Source organism: Pygocentrus nattereri, chromosome 15, assembly GCF_015220715.1.
Source record: "Pygocentrus nattereri isolate fPygNat1 chromosome 15, fPygNat1.pri, whole genome shotgun sequence".
NCBI lineage: Eukaryota > Metazoa > Chordata > Actinopteri > Characiformes > Serrasalmidae > Pygocentrus > Pygocentrus nattereri.
In genome coordinates, this window is record NC_051225.1 from 41,174,345 (window position 1) to 41,192,537 (window position 18,193).

Consider the following 18,193-nt stretch of genomic DNA (forward strand, 5'->3'; position numbering starts at 1 on the left):
GTAAATATTCTGTAAATATTCAGTAAATATCCAGTAAATATTCAGTAAATATTCAGTAAACATCCAGTAAATATTCAGTAAATATTCAGTAAATATCCAGTAAATATCCCGTAAATATCCAGTAAATATTCAGTAAATATTCAGTAAATATTAAGTAAACATCCAGTAAATATTCTGTAAATATTCAGTAAATATCCAGTAAATATTCAGTAAATATTCAGTAAACATCCAGTAAATATTCAGTAAATATTCAGTAAATATCCCGTAAATATCCAGTAAATATTCAGTAAATATCCCGTAAATATCCCGTAAATATTCAGTAAATATCCAGTAAATATCCAGTAAATATCCAGTAAATATTCAGTAAATATTCAGTAAATATCCAGTAAATATTCAGCAAATATTCAGTAAATATTCAGTAAACATCCAGTAAATATTCAGTAAATATCCAGTAAATATCCAGTAAATATCCCGTAAATATCCAGTAAATATTCAGTAAATATCCAGTAAATATTCAGTAAATATTAAGTAAACATCCAGTAAATATTCTGTAAATATTCAGTAAATATCCAGTAAATATTCAGTAAACATCCAGTAAATATTCAGTAAATATTCAGTAAATATCCCGTAAATATCCAGTAAATATTCAGTAAATATCCCGTAAATATCCAGTAAATATCCCGTAAATATTCAGTAAATATTCAGTAAATATTCAGTAAATATCCAGTAAATATCCAGTAAATATTCAGTAAATATCCAGTAAATATTCAGCAAATATTCAGTAAATATTCAGTAAATATCCAGTAAAAATTCAGCAAATATCCAGTAAATATTCCGTAAATATTCAGTAAATATCCAGTAAATATTCAGCAAATATCCAGTAAATATTCAGTAAATATCCAGTAAATATTCTGTAAATATTCTGTAAATATTCAGTAAATATCCAGTAAATATCCAGTAAATATTCAGTAAATATCCAGTAAATATTTATTAAATATCCAGTAAATATCCAGTAAATATTCAGTAAATATCCAGTAAATATTCAGTAAATATCCAGTAAATATTCAGTCAATATTCAGTAAATATCCAGTAAATATCCAGTAAATATTCAGTAAATATCCAGTAAATATTCAGCAAATATCCAGTAAATATTCAGTAAATATCCAGTAAATATTCAGTACATATTCTGTAAATATTCAGTAAATATCCAGTAAATATTCAGTAAATATTCAGTAAATATCCAGTAAATATCCAGTAAATATTTATTAAATATTATGTAAATATCCAGTAAATATTCAGTAAATATTCAGTAAATATCCAGTAAATATTCAGTAAATATCCAGTAAATATTCAGTAAATATTCAGTAAACATCCAGTAAATATTCAGTAAATATTATGTAAATATCCAGTAAATATTCAGTAAATATTCAGTAAACATCCAGTAAATATCCAGTAAATATTCAGTAAACATCCAGTAAATATTCAGTAAATATCCCGTAAATATCCAGTAAATATTCAGTAAACATCCAGTAAATATTCAGTAAATATCCAGTAAACATCCAGTAAATATCCAGTAAATATTCAGTAAACATCCAGTAAATATTCAGTAAATATCCCGTAAATATTCAGTAAATATCCCGTAAATATCCAGTAAATATTCAGTAAATATCCCGTAAATATCCAGTAAATATCCCGTAAATATCCAGTAAGTATTCAGTAAATATTCAGTAAATATTCAGTAAATATTACGTAAATATCCAGTAAATATCCAGTAAATATTCAGTCAATATTCAGTAAATATCCAGTAAATATTAAGTAAATATCCAGTAAATATTCAGCAAATATTCAGTAAATATTCAGTAAATATCCAGTAAATATTCAGCAAATATCCAGTAAATATTCCGTAAATATTCAGTAAATATCCAGTAAATATTCAGCAAATATCCAGTAAATATTCAGTAAATATTCTGTAAATATTCTGTAAATATTCAGTAAATATCCAGTAAATATTCAGTAAATATCCAGTAAATATCCAGTAAATATTTATTAAATATTCAGTAAATATCCAGTAAATATTCAGTAAATATCCAGTAAATATTCAGTCAATATTCAGTAAATATCCAGTAAATATCCAGTAAATATTCAGTAAATATCCAGTAAATATTCAGCAAATATCCAGTAAATATTCAGTAAATATCCAGTAAATATTCAGGAAATATTCAGTAAATATTCAGTAAATATCCAGTAAATATTCAGTAAATATTCAGTAAATATCCAGTAAATATCCAGTAAATATTTATTAAATATTCAGTAAATATCCAGTAAATATTCAGCAAATATCCAGTAAATATTCAGTAAATATTCAGTCAATATTCAGTAAATATCCAGTAAATATCCAGTGTTTGTGATGCTTCCAATGGCCCTGCCATGGAAATTCATTCAAGTGGAACATTTTGAGCATAATAAGAAATAAGAACCTGAGCTGAAGAGAAACCAAGTGGTTCTTTCTATGGCACAGGTTCCCTAACCTTGTCGTGGTGTCCAGGGGTGTCCAATTGTACCCACAAAGGTCCAATGTGGCTGCAGGTTTTTGCTCTAATCAAGGTGGAGCACACCTGATTCCACTGGTTTCTGTCTTCAAACTGCTCATCAGGCAATGTCCTGCTTTGTTGGCATGAAAACCAGCGTGAAGTGCATTTAGCTGGCAGTTATGTGAGGTGATGACAGAACTGATCCGAGGGTGGTCCACGACCACAGTCAGACAGCCAGTGACGGGGGGCTGTCGCTGCTAGTCGTGCAGCTAGGCTAGGACTTCTCTGCTGGCCATAGCCACAGCCAGATTGCCACCAGTGCTGGACATGCAGCCACCTGGGACTGGCTAGGGCTTGCCCACTGGGGAGAAGGCAGTGGGAAAGATTGCTGTCCGAACCCGAAAGAATAGCACATGCAGAGAGCAAATAGTGGCCATGGTGGAACAAATGTCCATATCACACATCTGCCACATTTCCATCCGCAGTTAAGGAGGTAGATGCACTGTTTTGGTAGACACAGCGTCGTCAGTCACAGTGGCCCAGCCAGAGGTTTCTGCTTCTTTCATACTGGAAGCTCCACACTGTACCAGATAGCATTAATCATGAGGAGGAATGGCTGATGCTGACAGTCAGGGGCAGGAAGATGTGCCATTTAGTCTGGATAGCCGAAATTTAGGCCTAGACTTTAGAGACGGGTGCCATGCTGAGTTTCAGAAGCAGCCATGTGGGGTCGATAAAGCTGCTGGATGCCCAGGACCTAAGTGGAACATGCAGCATGCAGCTGGTTGGAGCATCTCCGGTGCACTGTCAGGTCAAGCATGGCATGGCTTTTTGAGGAATGCCGTCACTGCTGCTGCTGTCATTGCCTGAAGTGGCAGAGTACTTGAGATTATGAGCTGAGAGAAGTTCTGCCATGCCCAGGAGGAGGACATGGAGCTGTCTGTGCAAGGAATCAGCTTAATTTTTACCATTAGAGGCCACAAGTTTTCTGTAGGACACCTTTAGATCCAATTAGGAAACCTTCAGATGCAACTGGAGTCCCTGAACACCTGTTAAATCAGTAGAGTCCTTAACTCTGATATCAGCCCATCAGGAAAACACTAAGTGTAGTTCTGCTATAACTGAAGTTTGAGGGGGGGAAACATGGCTGAAACCCCTCGTTCTTCTAATCTAGCACTCTAAAATTCACATCCTCACCTTCTATTCCTGTGATTAAGGCTTAGCAATCCCCACTGCCACCCCATGTCCTCCCTGTTCCTCAGTCCTGCATCAGTCCAATTACAGCTATGAGGGGTCTGGTCTTCTAACTACAAGCAGAAACTGCCCAGAACTCCAGCTCAAGGTATCAGAGTTCTCCCCCCTATTTCAATCTTTCTTCCCTCATACTCCCCTCAATACCATTAGAGATTATTGGACACCACCAGGAACCAACAGAAAGTTTTAATGGTTTCTGTGATTTCTTTCAGCAGGGCTGTCTTTAGTTTTGCACTTTCAATGCTTCACTTATCTCGTATGTGTTCTAAACCGGTGGCCCGGTGGCCCAGTGGCCCGGTGGCGTGGTGGGTAGCGCTGTCGTCTCACAGCGAGGAGGGTTCCCCGCCCGGGTGACCGGGGTCCTCTCTGTGTGGAGTCTGCATGTTCTCCCCATGTCTGCGTGGGTTTCCTCCGGGTTCTCCGGTTTCCTCCCACAGTCCAAAGACATGCAGTCAGGCCAATTGGACGTGCTACATTGCCCCTGGGTGTGAGTGACTGTCTGTCTGTCTGCCTTGCGATGGACTGGCGACCTGTCCAGGGCGTATCCTGCCTTCCGCCCGATGACCGCTGGGATAGGCTCCAGCACCCCCCCGTGACCTGATGGAGAAGCGGCTTAGAAAATGGATGGATGGATGGATGGATGGGTGTTCTAAACCTAGATGTTAATGAACTGAAAATGAGAAAAACGATTGGTTGTTTTTCATGTATCTCATAGAAAATGGAAAAGCACCTGAGCTGGAGTTCTCTTCTCTCCTTCATCTCTTCAAAACCAACACACGGTTGATTATTTTGTTTGGTGAGTGTGGGTGGGCCAAAGTGCACTGATAAAGCAGGATGCACTTTGTGGATAAAATATGCAGTAAGCTGCAGTACAGTAGGACCGCTGCCAAAACAAAGCATGTTTCTATTTTAATAGATATAACAGAACACTAAAAATATGGAATTGCATTTATAAAAATAACATAGCATTGTCCTCTTATTCTGAGCGTTTAAACATGAAATGCTGAGTGTGAGCTCATTATGCTTTTTGCTTATTTAATGTGCAGTGTAGTGTTTTCCAACCCTTCTCCTGCAGTGACCACGCCTGCACAGTTTAGTGCTTTCCCTGCTCTGACATCTCCACACACAGACTTGGTAATTAGCATATTTGAGTCAAGAGTGTTGAGAGCGCAAGGACCACAGCTCCATCCATCATCTAAGCTGCTTATCCTCCTGGGTCACAGGGAGTGCAGGAGCCTATCCCAGTGGCCATTGGGTGGAAGGCAGGAAACACCCTGGACAGGTAACCAGGCCATCGCAGGGCAGACAGATACATTTCACACACACACACACACACACACACACACACACACACACACACACACACACACACACACACACACACACACACACACACGGGGGGCAATTTCACATGTCCAGTCGGCCTGACTGCATGTCTTTGGACTGCAGGAGGAAACCCCTGCAGACACGGGAAGAAAACATATGAACTCCAAACAGAAAGGACCCTGGTCGCCTAGCCAGAGAACCAAACCCAGGCCCTTTTTGCTGTGAGGTGGCGCCACCCACTGTACCATGTGCCACCCAGAACCACAGCTCTATGTTATGGAATATATCCATAAGTGCATATTTACAATGACCAGCCACTTCATTAAGTCCATCCCCTTGTTTCTACACTCACTGTCCACTTTATCAGCTCCACTGACCGTATAGTTCCACTCTGTAGTTCTACAGTTACAGACTGTAGTCCATCTGTTTCTCTGATACTCTGTTACCCTGTTCTTCAGTGGTCAGGACCCCCATGGACCCTCACAGAGCAGGTACTATCTGGGTGGTGGATCGTTCTCAGCACTGCAGTAACACTGACATGGTGGTGTGTTAGTGTGTGTTGTGTGTGGATCAGACACAGCAGTGCATAATGTGTCCTGAGTAAGTGTGATAGTGAGTGGGTTTGCTCGAAGCTGGAAAGAGGAGGGCTGAGTCTTCCTTCAGAGTCCTGCAGACAAGCAGCATCTGCTGAGAGTGGACTAATCTATGGACTATGGACTATGACCACACACAAAAAGTACCCCAGTAAGATTATATTAAAAATACCAGTGCGAAACCCAGCAACTACTAATTCTATACTAATTTTAGAGACAAAATGTCTGAAATCTACTGATTTTGTGTACACCTGGTACAAAATGTGTTGCAAGTTGTTCAAAGATCTATATTTTCCCCCAAAATGCCACTTTTCGTAAAGATTCACGCGTCCATCGAATGGCATCAATAAAGTACCAGTGCAGAAACTCAGCAATACCTCTTGTGCTGATTTTGTCCAAATGTGGTGCTGGTGGTTCACAGACCTATTTTCCTTCACGAAGCCAGTTTTCTTATAGATGAATGTTTCGTGAGTAAGATTGTGCTAATAAAGTAACAGTAAAACAGTAAAACAGTGTTTCTCAGCCACAGCAGTTGTGAGGACAGGCCGGAGTCCAACAGCCAGAAATCCAGTTTTTTCTGTTCTGATATAAAATGTGGTGCCGGAGCTCCGAGGCCTTCACTTTGTTCTGAGTAAGATCTTATTAATAAAGGCTGAAAACTGTATTTCCTGAGCACAACAGTGTATTAAAATCCCCTTTTCCAAAATATCAGAAACCCTTGGATTTGTTGGTCTAATATAAACCGCTTTGCTAAAATGCTTTCATTCCTCAACTTCTTTGGCTTAAGGCCGGAACCAAACAGGTCCAGTCTGCAGCAGCAACTGTTACATTTCTGACCCGTGTCCGCGTGGGTTTGCTCGGGGCTCTCCGAGGATTCCTCCCACGATCCCAAAGACATGTGGGCAGACTGATTGGACACACTCAATCGACCTCTAAAAAAACGATTATATTTTATATTTTTATATTTAATATTTTATATTTCTGTAGCTCAGTCCACGGAGTTCTGGTCATGTGACAGTGATGCGTTGACCACGTGTGCACAATCATAGTCACACGATTATAACGTTATTATCAGGTGCAGGTTACGCATCACCACGTACATCACGCTCCACCGACACCACGCTGTAGCGCGTAAGCGCCTCATGAATATGGAATACTATGCGTTGCATCTAGTCAGGTGTTGTCACGCCCCCTTATTGAAATGCAGATATATTCATATACAGCTTTACTGATTGACTGTAAGATGTCAGGACGTGTGAACACGTCATTTGTTACCGCGTGCACACTTGAATCTTTTACGTGTGGGTGGTGATATTTTCACTCCTGCAGGCGACTGCTCATGAGGCGTTTTGGCACTATTGGCTTTCCGTAGGATTCTTATATTTCATTTTGTTTGTGGGTCTGAAAGGATGTGCAGCGGTCAAGAACAAATAAATGAATAAATAAATATACTAGAAAGGGAAAAATGACCACCGGAACTGGACATCTAAGAATCTGGAATAAGAATTTGTAATTACAGGTATTTGAATTGTGAGCAGCAGAAAATGCAAACAGCGTTATACACAGTTGTGTTATATACAGTTGTGTGTATACATACACATACAAGCATGCTTATGCACACACACACACACACACACACACACACACACACACACACACATTGCTGCTGTCGGAAGAAAACCTTGTATCTCCATTTCTCCATTTCTGACATTATGACATCATTTTAAAATACCTGTTGGCCTTTACACACACACACACACACACACACACACCCCTTCTCCTTCTGAGTCACAGTTGGAGCTGGAGCCTATCTCAGCGGTCATCTGGCGGAACGCAGGATACACCCCGGATGGGGAATCAAGCCCAGGCCTTCCTTGCTGTGAGGTGACAGCGCCACCCACCGCGCCACCCACCACGCCACCCTGCCGCCCCTGATGCACTTTACAATGTATGGAAATTTCATGATGAATGGACCAAAAGAAATGACCCAAAATTACTTCTGGCTCCATTGGCTTACATTTAAAGTAAAGTCGTTATACTTTCCTTTTCCTGTAAAGTCACCATTTTGGAGTGAAAGTGATATATATGTATGATATACAGTAAATGTATGTATTTGTATGTAAATACATGTATGTATGTGTACAAATATATATAAGAAATATAAACTTTTCTATAAATTGCGTAGTGTTGTATAATATTTTATACATTTTCTTGTTCTATTTTCTTACTTTATGTACATTGTGTGTCTTGTGCATAAACTGCTGTAACACTCTAATGACCTAAGACTGAACTCTGGAAATGTTTACAATAAGCATCCAAAAATATCTCTCTTTGAAAAACTGAAAGCAGGTTTCGTGAGAATGAGTGCTGTGTGATTTACTTTTAAACGTTTTCTGCTTTTTTCCTTTCTGTGAATAATGAATAACCTGTATTTAATCCACTGCAAGGCGCTGTAGTTGCAGCTCAGCTTGAGAGTATCAGAGTTTAGGAATGGAAGAAAATGTGCTGTAATCCACAGGGGGCAGCATTTAGCCAGCGTCTCACAGGCAGGCTGCATTATCTGCACTTACCTTTAGTAGTTAAACTTCTAGTTTCAGTTTCTAGTTTGCTCTGAAAGATTATTGTAAGTAATCGGACACACACACACACACACACACACACACACACACACACACACACACACACACACACACACACACACAAAAGATGCTCTCCTTGTGCACAAAGCAGTTTGTAATTCCGCTTTTTCAGTATCTAGCACCACAGTGATGATGAAAAACGACATCCCACAGTTTTCTGTTCAGCCAAATGCTTTATAAAGGCAATGAACAGCTCCTTCTCTGCACCTCCGTTGAGATTAGCTTGAGCGTGAAAATCTGTGTGCTTGTGTTCTTTGAACCAGAGCTTCTGGTAGAAGCTGCTGTGTAATGATTAGGATTGACTTAACCTTTGGTCTTAACCATAGGGCTCATTTCCCAGACAAAGGTCTAGGTTTAGTTTTAATTTAGGTCTGGGAGGCTGACGCATAGTATATTTCCTTTTTTGGGAGCTGCAAATAAAGAGAGAGAATCTTTTTCCTCATTGAATGATCTTAACTGGATTTTTAAGGCTTCAAACACTAAAGATCTCTAATTTGTTTTCACCAACCTGTTGTCTTAGATCATTGATACGTTCCCTGGTCTTTCTCGTAGTAAAGGATGACTGAAGAAATTTGGCCTGTGTTTCATTCATCTCTCTCTCTCTCTCTCTCTCTCTATATATATATATATATATATATATATATATATATATATATGTAAAACAGGATATTGTGGCTGACCATTTAAGTGTTCATAGTCACTTGAAATTAAAAACATAAAATATGAATGAGAATATACTAAAGTTAGATGTCACTCTTAGTAATTCCTAGAGGTACCAACAATCGTCACACATCTCGTAGATATCAGGTTTTACTGATTAGTCATTTAATCAAAATCATGTTGACACTTGTGTTTTGGGGTATAAACCTAATATAAACATAATATAATCGCTGTAAGTGTACTCTGCATGTCCTTGTCCAGAACTCATTCTGCATAGCTCTCATGTGCACTGCCCCTCATTCAAGGATGGTGGACAACTGGTTTGTCCTCTTTTATGGAATGTCATGATGAGACAATTGTCCTTTCCAACACTGATAGCAATTCAGCACCAATACACATCTCAGGGACATCCATAAGGTTTTCTTTGTTTCCATTTGTTAGAACAAGGTCTATTCTGCTCAAAGGCTAGACAGATGGATACCATTTAGGAGCTCTATCCTGTATCAGATTGTCCTTTCTCCTTTTTGCATTGCAGTCAACCCTGAGAATAATTGTATCATTCTGTGGGACTTGGCTCAGTGTTTCTCTCAACTCCACTCAACAGAAAGAAAATAATATTTGACATTCAGCTCAAAACAAAATTGGAAGGTGGCAGCACACAACTAAGTCAGCAGACTGCAGCAGCGCGGCTGATACTCTGATCACCCTGCAGAAACTGAAGCGAGCGAGCAACATGACAGTATTGTGGCATTGTGCAGAAGAGACAGGGAAAGCCATAATTTCTGCTTAAAATGTGCTCTTTTGTCAAAGAATCCAGCAGAAATTCCACTGCCTACAGTCAAACTCATGTGGCAGGTCACCAGAAGCCACAGGCTCCCACCGTACGGTGAACCCCTCCTTTACACAGTGTGCTCCAGACACTCCATGCCACACAGAAGATACACATACAAACCCCAAACAATTACAGGCAAACAACAGCAATACCTCACAACACACCTTACCATTCCCTCTGTTATGCAGGTACTGCAACAATGACCCTTTCATTACCCTCCTGTACCCTGTCACTAGCCTCGATGTCCGTAACAAACTTGTCCACTCGTGGAAATGCCAATAGCAGGGGGGGGCAACAAATGCATGCCAAGCCTCCTGGTCCCACTGGAAAATGGGACCATTCTCTGTGTCTTTTTAACATGGGCCACTGCCACACCAGGTCTGTTTCCACCCCTGCACTGCTCACTACATGCCTTAGGAAGCTTACATGCCATTAAAGGAGGTTGCATTTCACACACTTTCTGCCCCTCAGACTGTTCTGCAGGCAGCACTGTGTCATTTGCTTCTAGGGTTCGTCGCTGAGGATGAAGTCCTCTGTTTTGGCTTCAGTGTTGGTGGCTTGGAGGCTGGTCGATTTGGTGAGCCTTTTTTCCTCACAGGGTCAGACACTGCTGGATTGTGCTGAAGGCCTCCGCCCAGTCACAATAATGCTGAGCAGCCATTTACTGCCATCGTAGGTGGTAGTCGAGTATGTGCTGGTAATGCCTTGTCATGTCTGAACTGGATGTCAGCAGACGCTGCTGCTTCGCTGCTTTCCCCACCCTCGAAGCTGGCTGCTTGCTCGTCTTCCTTGCTGTCGCTGGCTGCTGCCAAGCTTTCATTGTCTTTTGATTTTGCTACCTTCACGGACATCTTCTTCCTCAATCAGCTGGTCTCTAGTGTAGCGGCAAGACCCCGCTTCTTGACACTCGTGGCATAGGGGCACAGGGCACAGGGATCATGGCATAGCTTTGCATACCACGTCCCTATGAAGGCCCTTCTTAGTAGTGGAGCAAGCAGCAGCCGCCACAGGGTGTTATTGTTATAAATTAAATCATTACCAGCATTTTTACATTATCAGCATTTGGCTGACGCTCTTATCCAGAGCGACTTACAATTTGATCATTTTTACACAATCGGCCTGACTGCATGTCTTTTTGGACTGTGGGAGGAAACCGGAGAACCCAGAGGAAACCCACGCAGACACGAGGAGAACATGCAAACTCCACACAGAGAGGACCCCGGTCGCCCGGCCGGGGAATCGAACCCAGGCCCTCTTTGCTGTGAGGCGACAGCGCTACCCACCACGCCACCGTGCCGCACAAATCACAATATGCTCATCATCGAGACCTTATCAACTACGCCTATCATAAAGATACAGTCTTTGTAGCTGCACAAGCCACAATTGTATGAATTATTTTTTCTCAGTTTTTTTTATTGTATTCCTTCATAATCAGTTTAATTTTGCAAATGTTTAATTTAAAAAAATATTGTCCTCGACTTTTCCAAGTCTTTTGAAAATGGAGCAGTGCTGTTTTCTTGGTCCATCTTGTCTATAGCAAACTGTTTGTAGATCTCAGAAATGTAAAATACTGTGATACTCATTGTGAAGGTTGCATGCACTGCAATGTTATAATTTAGCTATATTTTCCGCCCTTGCTCTGTGCTGGTAGATGTAAACTAAGCCTTCACCCTAGGCTAGCCTGACGCAGCTGTACGTAAGTGAGCATGTCCTAAAAATTTATAAAACATCAGCGCAAATCTTCTGAATGTCTCCACATACACAATCACAGGTGTGAGGATTTACATTTCGCCTCCTCTGCTGACAGATTTTAGGCAGGACTGTAGGAACACACATCTGTCTACAATGAAAATTACACTCACTGCCTCCTGAGACTTGAATTTCTGTATGTTTGTGTGTGTGAAAAAGAGAGAGAGAGAGAGAGACAGAGACAGAGACAGAGAGAGAGAGAGAGAGAGAGAGAGAGAGAGAGAGAGAGAGAGAGAGAGAGACACACAGAGAGACGGAGAGAGAGACAGACAGAGAGACGCACAGAGAGACAGAGAGAGACGGAGACAGAGACAGACAGACAGAGAGAGAGAGAGAGAGAGAGAGACACACAGAGAGACAGAGAGAGACGGAGAGAGAGACACAGAGAGAGAGAGAGAGACAGAGAGAGAGACAGAGAGAGAGACACACACAGAGAGACAGAGAGAGAGAGACACACAGAGAGACAGAGAGAGACGGAGAGAGAGACACAGAGAGAGAGAGAGAGACAGAGAGAGAGAGACAGAGAGAGACACACAGAGAGACAGAGAGAGACGGAGACAGAGACAGAGACAGACAGACAGACAGACAGACAGAGAAAGAGAGAGAGAGAAAAAAAGAGAGATGTAACATTTATTTTCACCAAGTCTGTAAAAATAATTAATATAGAAATTCTTCTTTTTCTTTCAAAAACTGTGTCTTTAAAAATGTGTGCAATGCTTACTACATTTTAATAAAAAAGAAGGGATTGGTATAAAATGTAATTTAAGTTAACTAGAATATACTGTAGTGTTGGGGGCTTCTCTGAAGAACTGAGACAGGTCACAGATTTGGCTCATGCTTAGTTTATTCATCAAGAACACTGCAAAAACAAAACAGGCACTCGCTGAACTAAACACGCCACACCACAGCCCTCTCAAAATACAAGTTTGTATATAAGGAACCTTCGAATAAACATGTAACATCTTTTTTCTTTTTCTTATCAAACACAATATCACTAACCACATTGCTGCCTCAATTATCCAGAACCAACCAGAAGTCTCTAAAATGCGTGGTGCAGGTCACCTCCTATAGGGCACTCGAATCCAGGGGGTACCAAGCGTCTTTCTGTGCTTGGCCTTTGGCCCAATCCCTGCAGCAATCAGGGTGATAAGGTCCTCGTAGGTCCTCAGGAGATGTTTAGGGGAGTTAAAAGCTGATGAGGGGCTTTGGTGGTGCTCCAGCCCAGCTGGGGAGCCTGGCAGGGTTTCTCTTGTTCATCTGACCTATTAGTTGGACAGATCAAAGGTCTAGGGGCTGTCCTTTGTTGCTGCTGGGTGTTGCACTTCTCAGAGGCTTTTGAAGAACGTTGAAGGGATCCTGAACATGCTGGGGTGGCTTCAATAGTGCTTGGCAGGGTACTCTTTGCCGCTAGGGGGGGTTTAGCAGCAATCTAGTGCTGCTGGGGAGCTGGGTGGGGTTCCTTCTTCAGTCTCTGGGCTGTTCCAATGGTGTGGAAAACAATTGAGCATGCCCCCGATTGCTGCCAGGAAATCTAAGCTGAGTATGCACACATCCCGTATGGGTACGAGCCAAAACTTTTCACCCAGGTCAGACTCCCCAGGGCGACCGGGAGCCGGCTTCTCCCCCTCATGTGGACCTGGCTTCCAGTGACTGGCCTGAGCTGGATGTTGGTTGCCTCCCAGCCTGACATGCCCCTCTCAGTGTAAAGGAGCAGACCTGGTCACAGCAGTGAAATCGATGAACCTTTGTCGACAAGCTTGGTGAGACATTTGCCATTTATGCTGCATTTGGCCTGAAGTCCACGGTGGCTTTCATTTCCGTGCTGGCTTAGGCTCGCTGACTCCTTTCTGGATTGCCAGCACACCAGCCATTCTACTGCCACTCGCACAGGGGTAACGCAGCACGGCACCACTTTCTCACGTTCACTGTAACCGCAGTCCGCCCCCACTGCACGATCAACCTGACTGTGGCCTGCAAATTCTCCGAAAACTGCCTCCATCTCTTCTGCCCGCATCCTCTGTGAGCCACAGCAGGTGCTGGAGCTGTACCGGCCTTTCTGCCCATATAAAAACATCCATCGCTAAGTTAGCGTGGATGTGGACCAGGAAGTTTCCAAAGGCAAGCCCCACCATATGCTCTATAGCGGCGAGCGGTCCCATCTTATCCTCATACTGGCACTTTCCATGATGGAGTCTTTCTTTAACCCCTTAAATGGCCAGGGCCCAGTGAGGGTGTGTAGGCCACGCCATGCTCACCAAACCACCTCCCCAGGATCCTGTGCCAAGTCACTGTAACACTGGCAGGGAGGTGTAACAAGGCCTACAGGGCTGAGCCTTCAAATGCTGAGCCTGACTGCGCTGACTTTGCTCACTCCACACCGCTGCTGTAGGTAAGCTGCCCCGTGCCACCGTAACGTGGTACCTCAGACAGATGTGTCTAAGCAGTACGAATGGCTTCAATTACTGCTATGTTCTCCGTATCCACGGTTTCTCTGGAACTGTGTGCCGCGGCTCAGACCAGCCCGTCTGAGATTCTAGGCCACCTCTAGATGTAGCGAGTGCCATTTTTCCAAAGAACTGAGACAGGCTGGAGGTCTGGTCCACGCTTTACTTTACAATTTACCAATCGTGGCGCTTGCACCCACAGCCGGCTGCAACTAACTAAACGTGGCAGGCATATGAAAACACTTCCACCACAAAAACACAAGGACCTAAGAGTGTCTTAGTTAATCAGTTACTGCTGCTAAAGCAACGTCTGTCCTAGCTGAGTACTTTGTTTATGTGTCTGTTAAAATTCCAGACGTCTTCTGTGAAAAGTTCCATCTCAGAAGTTTGGCTAACCAAGTAATAAACGAGAACCTAGCCTTTAACCTTAAATCCCAGCGCACGTGGGGCGCAGGCGGCGTATAACAGTTAAGGACTACATCCCCCGACAACCCCGAGCTTGTGACGCGTTTCCGGTTGTCCCAGCTGAGCGCTCGGGATATTTCTGCAGCTCTTCGACTGGGCTCGGCAGATTCCGTGCGGCGAGGAGGGATTTACTCTCAGCGGCGGGGCAGATCCGTAGTAGTTTGTCGTGCGTCGAGGAGCCGCACGCTGGGGATGAGTGACTGGTGAACGGCAGGCAGGTGAGAGCTGACGCCCCGGTCGTGTAGCAGCGCTGCGGAGGTCTTTATTGTGGGGCTCGTGGCTGGATGATACGAGCCTGATCACGTGCAGGCGGCAGTGGATTAAAGGGTTAGTTAGGGTGGTCAGTAGTTTGGCTGCGATGGTGACTTTACCCCTCACTGTCGGTGTGTCCACCCGACTAGTGAGCCGCGTTATTTCGCGTTTGGAGGTCCAGCTTTGAAACACCGAGCACGTCTCATTCAGCTGGTCAGCCTGTGGTCAGCAGCTGCTGGTTTATTTGCATCTGTTGAGTGTAACTTGAGTGGCCGTCATGCAGGCCAGGTAGCGCGCGCCAGTGGCCGAGATGTTCTCTAGGTAGCGTCACTTCTTCATGAAATTAAAGAGTTAATTTAAAGAGTGAGTCTGGCTTCAGTCTCGCGCTGCGGCGCGTCTTAATTCAAGTCGACAGAAGAAAGTTTAGTTCACTTCTTATAATAAAGTTGATCTTCATTACAGGCCTGCTGGCCTTCAGGAGGTCAGTTTGAATCGGTCGGCCGAGCAAATCAACCTGGTTCCGAACGACAGAGCTGGGCATGCGAGTCGGATCCGGTCCGATCCGATCTGCAGATGGTCTGAGCGTCTGAGCCTCATTGAGTCTGGCTGAACAGTCGGGGGTCCTAAAGTAGCTGCTCGTTTGTCTGCTCTCAGTTACCCGTGAATCCGGGTCCACGCAGTGATCAGATTAGGATTATAGTCCCAGCTGCGCGACATTAGATGCTGTTCAATAAGCGCCGGCCGGACTCGCCACACCCCTTCTGAACGGAGAAGAGCGCGTGGAGTTCTGGATGAGGCAAAAACGAGAAAATCCTCAATCGACGTCTATTCAGAATATAAAAGCACACGGTGTAAATAATAAAAAAGGGCTGCATGTTTTCTAGTTCTTTAAATAAACCAGTTCTTTCTGTTCTTTTCTTTTTTTACTTTAATCTCTATTTATTTCTGGTTTATTAATATATATTATTGCGAGTTCATTACTTCTAGAATCCTTCCCTTGCTTCTGAGGTACAGGGTCTTGAAACATGATATACCTTAAATGCATAGTCAGCTGCAACTTGGAGTGACTTTAATCCACCATCGAACGTTTAATCTAGTCCTGCACAGACCTGGTCTTAATACTAGTGATGTGGAGGCTGGGACAGCTGGGAGCCTCCTTGGCTCATTAGTTTGATATGTGTGACTAACGGCAGGTATTTTTGCATTTAGTCCTCCTGCTACAATTAGCTTTTCTGATCAATGTTGAGGTCATTCTTTGACTAAGCTGCTGCACTGTGGTTTTCAAGGTCAGGAGGTCTGATGGTGCCTTGTCCAGGCTCTCTGCTGTGAACTCACTCGACAAGACAGCTTGAAACGGTGACTAAAGGCTTGGCGTTGCTGGAGCAGTGGCTCTGATGGGTTTATTCGCTCTTCTATGAGTAAAGGTAAAGGTTTCCACACCTGTCCTGCTCATGACTCGGAACGCCTCTCGGAGACGCATGGTCTCTGAATTCATGCATGTGTTTGTGTATTCAGTTCCCTGGAGCCGAGATTTCGGAGACAGCCGGTCAAGCGGAGTTATGGTTAGGACGCTGATGGGCATGGGTGGGTGGTCGTGGTTGTTTTTCCCTTTTGATGATTTGATTTTCATGAAAATGTAAAGGTAGGAAGCGGATGCGCCGAAACACTTGGCTTATTCCGTCTCTTGGCTACTGCAGATGGTCACAAAGGGAGGCAATGGAAAGTGACCCGCACCTTTATGGTATGGAAGCATATTTCCTTGCTCATTCAGCCGTAAGCAGCCGAGAGGAGAGTAGTGGTTTAGAACGGCTCCTGCGTTTAGTGGAGTCGTAATTATGGGTGCAGATTGGTTCGTTTTCTCCTCTTTGTTGTGCTGTTTGGTTTTGCCCACATGGCTTCTTTAGGAGTCGAGGATAATGGGGTGTGGCATTGACACAGGTAGAAGTAAGATGTGAGCTGTAGCCCAGCACCTTTAGTCGACCCAGACAGCGTCTTCTGTTTGAAGCTAGTTTCTTTTGGGCATTTTCCTCCAGTCGTCACCTCAATAATTCAACTCTAATTATGGTTTAGATTTTAGTCTTGCACAGTAGGTTTAGGTAAAGAGTGTGGAATTGAATGTGTGAATTAATTGTCTGTTGTCACACGTTAAACCACAGAAACACAGTTATTAAAATTTATTCGTATTGCTGCACTGAGGGTGGAGTTACCCGTAATTCTCTTTAGAGTTTGTTTCTGTAATTTACCTCTAATATTCTGTTTTTCATTAAATGTAGAAACGTTTTGTCATTTTCATGCTAATGGTAGAAAACCTTTTATATGTTGTTGATATAGTGACCGTCATTATATTTTGTGTGTCGATTTACTAGTTCAGCTTGTATTGCTATAATATATTTAAAGTGACTTGTATTAGGTTCCCCAGTGGCGATGTCTTCCCCAAAGGTCTCTCTCTCTGTCTCTCTCTCTGTCTCTCTCTCTGTCTCTCTCTCTGTCTCTCTCTCTCTCTCTCTCTCTCTCTCTCTCTCTCTCTCTCTCTCTCTCTCTCTCTCTCTGTCTCTCTGTGTCTCTCTCTGTGTCTCTCTCTGTGTCTCTCTCTGTGTCTCTGTCTCTCTCTCTCTCTCTCTCTCATTTTTATATATACATATATATATATATATATATATATATATATATATATACACACACACACACACACACACTCACAGCCACTTTATTAGGTACAGTTGCTTGTTAACACAAATAGCTGATCAGCCAATCACACGGCCGCAGCTCACTGCATTTAGGCGTGTAGAGGTGGTCAAGACGACTTGCTGAAGTGCAGACCGAGCATCAGAACGGGGAAGAAAGGGGATTTAAGGGGCTTTGAACGTGGCGTGGTTGTTGGTGCCAGACGGGCTGGTCTGAGTATTTCAGAAACTGCTGATCTGCTGGGATTTTCACACACAACCATCTCTAGGGTTTACAGAGAACGGTCCGAAAAAGAGGAGATATCCAGTGAGCGGTCAGTTGTGTGGATGAAAATGCCTTGTTGATGTGAGAGGTCAGAGGAGAATGGGCAGACTGGTTCCAGATGATAGAAAGGCAGCAGGAACTCAAATAACCAACCAGAATCTCTGAGGAACGTTTCCAACACCTTGTTGAAAGTCTGACAAGAAGAATTAAGACAGTTCTGAAGGCAAAAGGGGGTCCAGCCTTTTACTAGCAAGGGGTACCTAATAAAGTGGCTGGTGTGTGTGTGTGTGTATGTATGTGTGTGTATATAAATATATATATATATATATATATATATATATATATATATATATATATATATATATATATATATATATATATATATATATATATATATATATATATATATATATATGTGTGTGTGTGTGTGTGTGTGTGTATCATACATGCATGCAAGCTTTTATAGTTTTACAGAAATAGATATTTTCGTAGATAAAGC

The 18,193-nt window shown here is 42.7% G+C and overlaps 1 protein-coding gene across 1 annotated transcript in view; it reads left to right on the forward strand.

Annotated features, from left to right (window-relative positions):
* Positions 1-14,355: 14,355 nt before the first annotated feature.
* Positions 14,356-18,193, forward strand: part of tln2a (talin 2a) — a 79,529-nt gene continuing 75,691 nt past the window's right edge. The window contains exon 1 of the mRNA XM_017721574.2: positions 14,356-14,711. The gene's annotated coding sequence lies outside the window, so the exon portion shown is untranslated. The remainder of the gene's footprint in view (positions 14,712-18,193) is intronic.